This window comes from Podarcis muralis, chromosome 10, assembly GCF_964188315.1.
Source record: "Podarcis muralis chromosome 10, rPodMur119.hap1.1, whole genome shotgun sequence".
NCBI lineage: Eukaryota > Metazoa > Chordata > Lepidosauria > Squamata > Lacertidae > Podarcis > Podarcis muralis.
The window spans coordinates 32,776,458-32,787,620 of NC_135664.1; the positions used below are offsets into that span (position 1 = coordinate 32,776,458).

General features: G+C 41.4%; 1 long non-coding RNA gene across 1 annotated transcript; it reads right to left on the reverse strand.

The window, feature by feature from the left end:
* Window positions 1–2,559: 2,559 nt before the first annotated feature.
* Window positions 2,560–11,163, reverse strand: LOC114606004 (uncharacterized). Its single transcript, XR_013394351.1, has 2 exons — window positions 10,790–11,163; window positions 2,560–10,559 (listed from the first exon to the last, which is right to left on the reverse strand). It is a non-coding gene; the product is annotated as an uncharacterized LOC114606004 (long non-coding RNA).

The following is an 11,163-nucleotide window of genomic DNA, read 5'->3' on the forward strand; positions in this document are numbered from 1 at the left end:
AAAGGGAAGAGATGGTATAGAAATCTGAGAGAAGATCCCTTGTTCCTCCAGGCTGAGTTGGATTACTGCGATGTCATATGTGGGCCTGCTATTACAGACTGTTAACTAACCTGCACTTAGTTCAAAATATGACTGTCAGGCTGTTGTCAGGATCATATTTCACCTGTGCTGAATCAGCTTTATTAGCTCCCAGTCTGTTTTCAATTCAAACTACTGTGCTGATCTTACGATGTCTTGGATCCCTGAATGCCTCTGGGATGATTTTCACCTGCATCAGTCTGTTTGTCCAAAGATCATCATGTGAGGCTTTCATCCAGGTGCCTCCACCTTCTAAATTAAGTCTGCTAGTAATCCTAGAGAGAGAGTTTGGGGCTGTGGCACTTCACTTTTGAAATGCTTTTCCCAGGGAGGCCCACCTGGCACCAATGTTGTCATTTGGTACCAGGTAGGCAGAGCCAGAGACGAAAGTGTTCTGAATTAACCAAAGAGGCATAAAGACTACTCTACTGCCATTTTCACCATGGCTTCTGAGATTAGAATTCTCAGAATCCCCACTGGGATTGACAGGGCTGCTCTCAAATAAATACACAGTGGTGGTGTTGTTTTTAAAAAGTGCAACATACCAATACAGACACCATTTTGGAAAGCAAGTGAAAACGATTCCTTTCTGACTGTAGCATGCCAGAGAGAAAGAGAAGTGTAACAATTTGTGCTCCTACAGCTGTAGGAAATGCTTGAACCTCAAACCTAGGAAAATGTTTTTGTTTTTTTTTTAAAAAACCATCAATTTATTTTAAATCAAATAAAATATTGTCCCTTTCGGTTATTTTGAAACTGCACTGAAGTAGGGAGAAAAACTAAAACAATAATAATGAGGTGGAGAAACAAGCAGGAAGGGACTCTGATAGGATGGGGAAATGGGGCTTCATAAGGAGGCATAAGGAGTGGCATACTACTACTACTACTACTACTACTACTACTACTACTACTACTATTATAATAATAATTTTTATTTATACCCCACCCTCCCCAGCCAATGCCAGGCTTAGGGCGGCTAACAAGCAATAATAAAAACAAGTTGAATGAATACAACTTAAAAATAAGATTAAAATACAACATTAAAATATTGAAACATTAAAATATTAAAATGCAGCCTCATCACAGGAGGAGAAAGGAAAAAGAAAAAAGAAAGGGGGGGAGGGAATCAAATTGGCTCCAAGCCAAAGGCCAGGCGGAACAACTCTGTCTTACAGGCCCTGCGGAAAGAAATCAGATCCTGCAGGGCCCTGGTCTCATGAGGCAGAACGTTCCATCAGGCTGGAGCCAGTGTTGAAAAGGCCCTGGCTCTGGTTGAAGCTAATCTAACTTCCTTAGGGCCCGGGACCTCTAGGGTGTTGCTATTTATGGACTTTAAGGTCCTCCGTGGGGTATACCGGGAGAGGTGGTCCCGTAGGTACGAGGGTCCTAGGCCATGAAGGGCTTTAGAGGTCAAAACCAGCACCTTAAATCTGACCCTGTACTCCACCGGGAGCCAGTGCAGCTGGAAAAGCACTGGGTGAATATGCTCCCATGGCAGAGATCCCATGAGGAGCCTCGTTGCTGCATTCTGCACCTGTTGGAGTTTCTGGGACAGCTTGTGGGCCCTATGTGGCCTTCAGAACTCAAGTTGCCCACCTATGAAGCAGGTATCACTCTGGAAGGTGCACCAATTGGCTGGCTCAGAAGCACCTTTATATTTTCATGCTTGGTCGTATGTCTGCACTACCCCACCCAATTCTCAGTATACAGGCTGCAGCAGGTGTTACAAGATAGTGCAAATCTCCTGCACAGTGCATGGTGGCAGCAGAAAGGGAGACCCCCTTTCCCTCCCCCTTAGATCTTCCTCCTTACATTGTCTCAACGTGTTTACGGCTCATCTTGAGGACATCTTTTGTACACATGCCCTCCAGTCTGGCCTTTACATTTGCTGGGGTGAAGGACAAGGCCAACACGTGACATGGCACCAAGATGGAGGTCTCCATCTCGTGATGTTCCACTCAGCCTTTGTGATGATGTAGGACATGGGTAGGCAAACTAAGGCCCGGGGGCCTGATCCGGTCCAATCGCCTTCTAAATCCGGCCCATGGACAGTCCAGGAATCAGCGTGTTTTTACATGAGTAGAAAGACTCTCCTCCCTGGAAGAGAGGGGAGTGGTTGTGGGCGGGAGCCCGAGCTCCGCCCCTGGCCGGGGGCCTTAGCCCCCGCCCCTCCTCACCTGGGTGGCGCCCACGCCCACCGGAGGCAGCCAACCAGGTGTCTCCGGGGGGCCTGTTTAGCAGCTTAATGCTGTGGCTCCAGCTCCGCCTCCTCCTCAGTCGTCGTCGTCCTTTTACTTAAAATGCATCTCTGGGTTATTTGTGGGGCATAGGAATTGGTTCATTTCCCCTCAAAAAATATAGTCCAGCCCCCCACAAGGTCTGAGGGACAGTGGACCGGCCCCCTGCTGAAAAGGTTTGCTTACCCCTGATGTAGGATTATTGAAGTCACATTGGCGTTTTGAATGCCAGCAGGGAAAAATATCCTTCCACAATTGATCTTTATTTGCAAAAGAAGTTAGTGCTATACAGTATTTCACCTTGAATTTAGCCAGTGGTATAAAGTTATTTTTATTTGAAGCAAGCCCAGTGCAGATCAGTGGAGGAGAGATTAAACAGCTGAAATAATCTGATACTCTTTTCAGCATGCAATTGGCAAAGCTCTTTTGCTTTGATTTTAATCTAAGCCTATACAGACCTATATTAAAACACAGGCATTAAATCAGCAAGCAGTTCAGAATTTGTGACTACGGTAAATATATTTACAAAAAAAAAAAAAGAGTACAGCATTAGACATCACCATTAATAGCAGCAGTGAAGATTTTATAGTAGTCATATAGAACCACCATTCTCCTTTCTCAACCTTCACTCTATATTAACTGGACAGCTTACTCAGGCTTTGCTTCTCTGAATGTTTAAGGCATGTGAGCTTTAGCACTCTGTGGACTTGGAACAGCTGTGGTGTGGTTTAATAGCTGCCCCACAGATACAAATCCCATTGACCTCAATAAAGTGAAACTTAAAGTCAAAGTTAACCATTAAATGCTATGGATCGAGCTGGTGCCACAAAAGTGTGTTTTTCAATGCATTTCTAGATTCTTAGCCTCAGCCCTTCCTTAAAGTTTCTTGAGTTGCAATCCCTAAGCACATTACTCAAAAGTAACAGAACACAGTGGGGGACTGAACACGCAGAGCACTGCACTGCTAGGCTGTGATTTTATGCACCTTTTTCTGCAGTAAGATCTGCTGAATGAAGTGAGACTTCCGAGTAACCATGCATCATATTGCATTGTTTCTTTTTCTCTGGTTAGCTAAGCCTTATATCTAGGCTCCCTGGTTTCCAACATCCTCAGGTGTGTTGTTGTGTACAGTGTCTTTTCTCTCAGATAATTCTCCACATCTTTTCTAATCGCTCATCAGCTTATCTCTCATCTGAAAAAAAATATGCAAGCAACTAAAGAAATGAATTAGCAGATGCCCTAACAATTTAAACATCTTCCTAGGGTGCCTCTAAACACAACAACTTTTAATTTTTATTGATGGCAATCCTTATGAACCTGTTGATGGTGCCTGATTTCGAATATACAAAAGCCACAGACAGTTGCAGACTTTGTTACCTTAGATTAGAATGACATCGCTGGGTTTAAGATTTGTTTATGGTCTGTGTGTGCATGTGAATACACTGGGGAAGAATGTTTAATCTTTACTGAAAAATATACTGATGAAAACATTCACTCTGGTCAACGGAAAGAAAGAAAAGATTTCAAAGCAAGATCGTTGCCCTCCTCTAATATTGCATGCTTTTATTCTGGGCAAAAAGTATAAGCGATAATTCACCATAGAAGGCAATGGCCGAGGTCTTGTCTATACATTACACTGTAGCTTTGATGTTGCTTGTGTCGGTTTGTAAGGCTTGTGCTGTTGTTAGCATCTGCTCAACCCCACTTAAAATTGCAGCCAGTGTATAAGCAAAGCCCCTGCTTACACCGTGGTGGTCCTTGACAGAACAAAAGCAGATCATACCAGACATGCTTAATCTCTGACAAACTAATTGGCTTAGTAAAGATGTTGTCTTCTTGCATTATATCTTGGGTTTTCCACTATGCTCATCCACATTATTATAATGCTTTCGAATCGTTGATTTCAAGAAACTGCTATAAGATTTGTGGCCCATTGGTGGGAAAGGTAAATGGCTTGAAATCAAATTAGAAAGTGTTATCCAATTACATTCCACTGGGCCTGTCTGAGTCAGTGCTAGGATTGCTTTTGTTCAGTGGTTTGGTTTTTTTTTTAATCAGCGATTTAGATTGCACTTGCCATAAAACTTTGGTATTGCAAAATAAAGAGATGCTTAAAACAGACTGAGATCAGAGCTAAACACTGTTAAATGATTTCAGTAAATGGGTGAGCTGGGCAGCTAGCAGCAAAATGAAATTTCCACGCGAACTCCGACTTGTATACAAAAATAAAAGCATGTATGTTTTAGGTGATGATAACTGCCCGAGAAGCAGCATTTTCAAATTATCAAAAGGAGCAGTGCTCAAGCTATTTTCTTGTCACTAGTAAAATTGGAAAACCTTGTTAAAAGCTATTGACAAGCTGAAAATAGTTTCTTCTACCCAAATAATCACGTGGCTAAAGAAAAATCCAATAGGATTTCCAGGCTAAAGGAACTGAATGTGTTTTGCCAAGAGAAAAGAGAATGTGTGCTTTAGTGCTGATGGTGGAATGAGGGGCATGGGCAGAATATGCGGGCCAATATTTCAGGATTTGAAATTATGAATTTTTAAAAAGGATCCCAGGAAGAAGAGGGAGGAAACACTGGTTAATTTAACTTGATCACAAGGAATGAGACAAGGAATGGTTTAAGGCAGGTAAAGGTAAAGATATCCCTGACCATTAGGTCCAGTCACAGACGACTCTGGGGTTGCAGCACTCATCACACTTTACTGGCCAAGGGAGCCGGCATACAGCTTCTGGGTCATGTGGCCAGCATGACTGAGCCGCTTCTGGTGAACCAGAGCAGCGCACAGAAACACAGTTTACCTTCCCGCCGGAGCGGTACCTATTTATCTACTTGCACTTTGACATGCTTTCAAACTACTAGGTTGGCAGGAGCAGGGACCAAGCAATGGGAGCTCACCCTGTCGCAGGGATTCGAACCGCTGACCTTCTGATTGGCAAGTCCTAGGCTCTGTGGTTTAACCCACAGCGCCACCTGTGTGGCAGGTAGGCTAGTTTAAATTACAGGTAAGAAGACCTTTGGGGACTTTAAGAGCAGTTTAAATTATCATTTAAAATTTAAAAAGAGCAGTGCAGCAATGGAACACACTGTTTAGGAATGTGATGGGATCTAGTTCCCGATAGGTTTGAGGAAAATACTGAAGGTAGATTCCACTAGTCCTGTGACCTATATAAACAAAAAATTCTGGTACACGTACTCCCATAGATCTCCTGGTTGGGATGAAAGGGACTTCCGAGTAGTTGCACCCAGATTGTGGAACACATTGCCCTCTGAAGTGCAGCCAGCCATCTCTTGAAAGAATAGTCTAGAGGACTGCATTTGACCCTAGGCCTAAGGTTCATCACTCCTTGTGTGTGGGGAAATCTGGCGGAATTTGGAGCATGGCAAGAGATGAGTGGGGCTCAGTTAAAATGATAGTCTCTTGTGAATTAATCTCAAATGCTACACCCAGTTTAGTAAACAATTTGACCTTACACTGGATCCTTGTGCTCTTTTCAACATTTGTAAATTACTTCTGGTTCACCTACCCTTTTCCCAGGAGACATCATCATACGGTATGTCATTTCCTCATTCTTCTTTGAGTTTCTATGCATCTCAGTACTTTGTTCTTACGCATGGAATTAATTATGTGAATCTTTCCATATCTTATTTACTTGACACCTACCTCAGGTTACACTTCAGAGCAGGAAGCACTTTTGCTTTCAGCAGGAGACTGGCAGCACTAATCCTATACACGTTGACTCAAAATAAGGTCTCACTAAGCTGAATGGAGTTTACTTGTGACTTCAGTATAGAGCTCCAGGAACACAAGGGATGAAGGACATTTGATCCAATGTCATAAAGAGACAAGAAAGAAGTAGACCGGTGTGACTAACCAGTCATCTCTAGATCAGTGTTTCCCAGTCTTGGATCTCCAGCTGTTTTCAGATTATAATTCTCATCATCCTTGACCACTGGTATTGCTAGCTAGAGATGATGGGAATTGTAGTCCAAAAACATCTGGAGACCCAAGTTTGAAAAATACTGATGTTGCTGGTCTAAGACTCCCATTATCTGTGACTACTGGACATGCTGGTGGGAGCTGGATTCCAACACCATCCAGAGGGCCAATGGTTAGCTACTCCTGAAGTAGACCAAGACCACCCCAGAGGGCAATATATTACAGTGAGCAGCAGCCCACTGCAGCTGGTACCATCTGCCAGTTGTTGTGAAGTTATAATACGTTTTGTAGCTTCTTCCTCTGAACTGTAGTGGGTCAGGACTTGGGAAGCATAACTGTCAATCACATATAGTTGTTTCTGGGCTGAACAGCTGGTGAACTATTCCATGTTTGTCAAGGTTGTTCATACTGTCTGCGTAGTTACAGGAATATGTGCTTCACTGAATTGAGGTAACAGTTTCAAATTTAGTCAGTTTCTCTCAATATTTTATATCAAATTTCTACTCATGTCAACAAGCGGAGTACTGATGGCTTGATTTTGAACAGGAACTATTTTATACATTCTGCTACATAGTTACAGCATTGAATAGCAGTTGCTTGTAAAACTGTATTTATTTTTTGTACTTGTCAAACATACTAGAGATGTTAATGATTTTCTCATTATTCAGTTAATCTCACATTATATTCTGGTCAAATTACTGTACTTATTTTGATGGCTGGTGCCATGCTATTTTTATTGTATTTATTTGTATATTTTAAACTGATTTTATATATGTATATAGTTTTAATTTCATCAATATTTAATTGTTTTTAATGATTGTTTTTTCTGTGTTTTTACTAATTGTAGGTTTTATCTGGAAGATGCCTTGAGTCCCAACAGGGGAAAAGGTAGGGTATAGATAAGAATATAACAATAATAAATATTACTATGATTATTTAATGTAATAAGGTGATATAAAATAAGCAGAGTTCCAGATGCTTTCTACAAGTGCAAAGATGGTTTAAAAAGAACAGGAAAACTCTAATAACTATTTCCAGAGGGCTAGCTGTGTAAGTTTCTTGCACCAACAACAATCAGAGACTCTTGTGGCACCTTAAAAGACTAGTCTTGATAATTCATAAATAAATAAATAAATAAATAAATAAATAAATAAATAAATAAATAAATAAAGTAGGTTTCATAATCCCACTGATTACAGTATGACTGATTTCACTTATGAATAGCTTCCTAGGAAATATCCTGAAGTGATTAACAATAAAAAACATATATAAATTCAATCTCAAGTCGATTGCAGTTAAAAACCAGGATAAAAACCTGTACTTATTTAAAAGGCTTGTGGGAAGGTCTTCATCAGGCACTGAAAAGATAATACAGACTGCACCTGTCTGATATGTAACAAGACAGAGTCCCAAAGAGTACACTAAAAATCCAATTCCAACACAGTGTGGATCAGACCTGTTGATGCCCCTTTCCTAGAAACTTTTGAGCCACAAACATTTGCTCTGCAAAGCACAAACAGAGGTACTACTCTTAGGTCTGCTTCACAAGTAGCCAAATTCTTACACAAAAGGCACGTGTGCTACACACTGGGAAGCCAGGTCTGTGTGCCATATGACAAGTGTGAAAGGGTATCAAACGTGATGATGTGCATTCAAATCCCTGCAGGGACGGTAGAAATTCATCTAGGAATTTCATCACATCTGAGGAGCCCCATAACTTCTGGGGCAGGAACCTACTGGGAACTATTAAGGCCTCGGTCCTTGGGAAAAGAAAGGAGATTCTCCCCAGGTTCTACTGTATGGACTGGCCCAGAAAAGAGGACAAAAGTTGTATAATTCAGGTCAAATTCTTGCACAAGGTTCAGCTACTCTTCACATCTCTGACCAGCTTCTATTCAAGCTAGTCACTGTAAGACTCTAAGACCTGATGCCTCAGTTTGCTTTTACCCTCTTCTCTCCCCACCCCCCTTTTGTATCATGTCTTGTAGAGCAGAGACATCACCTTGCCAACAAAGGCCCGTATAGTCAAAGCTATGGTTTTCCCAGTAGTGATGTATGGAAGTGAGAGCTGGACCATAAAGAAGGCTGATCACCAAAGAATTGATGCTTTTGAATTATGGAGCTGGAGGAGACTCTTGAGAGTCCCATGGACTGCAAGAAGATCAAACCTATCCATTCTGAAGGAAATCAGCCCTGAGTGCTCACTGGAAGGACAGATCCTGAAGCTGAGGCTCCAATACTTTGGCCACCTCATGAGAAGATAAGACCCTCCGGAAAAGACCCTGATGCTGGGAAAGATTGAGGGCACAAGGAGAAGGGGACGACAGAGGGCGAGATGGTTGGACGGTGTTCTCAAAGCTACCAACATAAGTTTGGCCAAACTGCGGGAGGCAGTGGAAGACAGGAGTGCCTGGCATGCTCTGGTCCAGGGGGTCACGAAGAGTCGGACATGACTAAATGACTAAACAACAACAACAACAGAGTGCAAGCCTACCAACTGTTTTCTTTGTTATTAGTAAGATTGTAAGAATAGCACTACTGCATCTGGCCAGTAGTTCACCTAGTCCAGCATCCTGTTCTTACAGCAGCCAACCAGATGCCTATGCAAGCAGGTTCTTAGTGCAACAGCCTTCTCCTCTGTTATGGTTTCTAGCACCTGATGTTCAGAAGTATGCTGCTTCCAACAGTGGTGGTAAAACATGACCACCATGTCTAGTAGTCATCAATAAATTTGTCTATCCCTCTTTTAAAGGCTTCCAGGTTTGTGGTCATCACTGCCACCATTTTGTTATCCTGTGCAAGTCTCTTTTGGGAGCCCATTCAGCTGAAGAGCAATGAAAAATGCTTTAAATAAATCCTGCTCTATTCAATAGGAATAAAGTAATATTTTAAAACATTAATAAATCACCTTACCTATTCTACAAAAGTTGGAGATGTCAGAGATTGAACCTAGGACCTTCTCCATGCAAAGCATGCCACTGAACCACAACCTCTCAGTTCTACGTGTTTGGAAGGAAGTAAACAAAAATATTTCCAATGGCGTAGGTAAATCCTACTTAAATGCAGAAAATGTGCTGAGCTAGTTACATTAAGACACTCTGCTATTTCTGGGTTCTTTAAATAGTGAAACTGTTATTGCCAAATTTCCAAATCCTACACAAACCATCCCATTACACCCTACTGAAAAATAAAATCAATTAAGTGTTGCCATGGCACCCTTCAACCTGACAGCTCATACTGGGCTACTACAAATTACCGTATATGCATAGTGGAAATATTAAATACCATCTGATTATACCAAGGTGTTAAGTCATGAACAGAGAGAAAGTTACTCTTTAATGGCAGCAATTGTGGGTATGCTTGCTAGTGCCTACATCCAGTCTACCTGCTTGATAAATCTCTTTTTTGTTTGTTTAGTCGTTTAGTCGTGTCCGACTCTTCGTGACCCCATGGACCAGAGCACGCCAGGCACTCCTGTCTTCCACTGCCTCCCGCAGTTTGGTCAGACTCATGTTGATAAATTTCTAGATCAACATAAAATGTGGCTTTGCTGTATTATAAAATTAACTCTGCCTATGGACCTAGGAACTCTTGCAAGTCATTAGCTGGAATAACCACACACTGCTATTGTCATGACAAGTTTTACAAAAGTTATATGATGCTGAAGTAGGGACACCACATACACGGTTAAACAGTTTTGGATGGCTGGACAAATCCAGATGGCCTGCAAAATTCTACCTAAATCACACATCTATAGTGCAATAATATTCTACAAAAGTCATGTTAGATTTGTTTCACAATTGTCATTGTAAGAAATGAATATCATTCTCATTTCTGGATGGGAAGGCAACAGTTTGAGAACTTCCCCAAATGTCTAGGGCTGTAGTGGAGTTTCCCTGTATCACTATGCACCAGAGCTACTTCAAAAATCACATATTTCCTACATTGATAGCATTTATTGGCAGATCATGTGTTCCACAGCAAGAGAAGATGAAGCTGCAATTCAGCACCTGGCTGAGGCCTGCAGGGAATTTCCTACATGCAGGTGATATCAGTATGTATGACATGGCTTTTAATCAGATACAAAGGTTCTGATGTAAACATAATTATACCACTCAAACTCAAATAAATCACAAATCTAGACACAAACCTAAACACACTTTTTAGAGGGTACACGATCTCACTGAACTCAACAGGACTTCTTTCAAAGTATGTTTAGATCTTCTGCATGAACAGATTTAAGTTTTGTATTTTGCACCTTGTCACCTGTATTAGATCTTTCAGTAGTTAATTTATGCCCTGAAATGTGAAAATTAAATATGCTCCTGTTCTTTCTTTCACATATGGATTTCACGTAATTGTTTTGTTTTTTAAAAAACAAACCCTTGAGACTATTTTTTATATATTACTCTTTAAAAGTTTATACAGAACAAGAGATGGAAAATACTATAAATGGTAGTTCAGGGCAACAAACTCGGGATTACAAAAGATTACCTCTGCCCCAATCTTTTTCAATGGCTAAGATTTACCTTCATACTGGCTCCAAAGTGCTGCACACATGAACTTTCAGCCAGGTTTGTGGGAAAAGATGATTTGTTCATGTCTCCATTTCAAAATTTTGTTATTGGAACTTTCCTATATATTTTCCCACATGGGAAAATGAGAGAACTTTATCCTCTAAGAGGTGTCATAGTCTGTTACTGGCTACCGTTCTCTGCTCCACCTTTTCTCTGTAAGGGGGAACAAGGGGTGTGTGTATGTCAATTTAAACATGTTGGTAGATGACCAAGAACTTACCCATCCGGTGTTACATGTATCTGGTGCCTCATATAACCTGGGGCACCAGGTGCTAGCACACCAGTTCCACAGACCAGGCGGTGCTGCACTCAAATGCTATCACTTT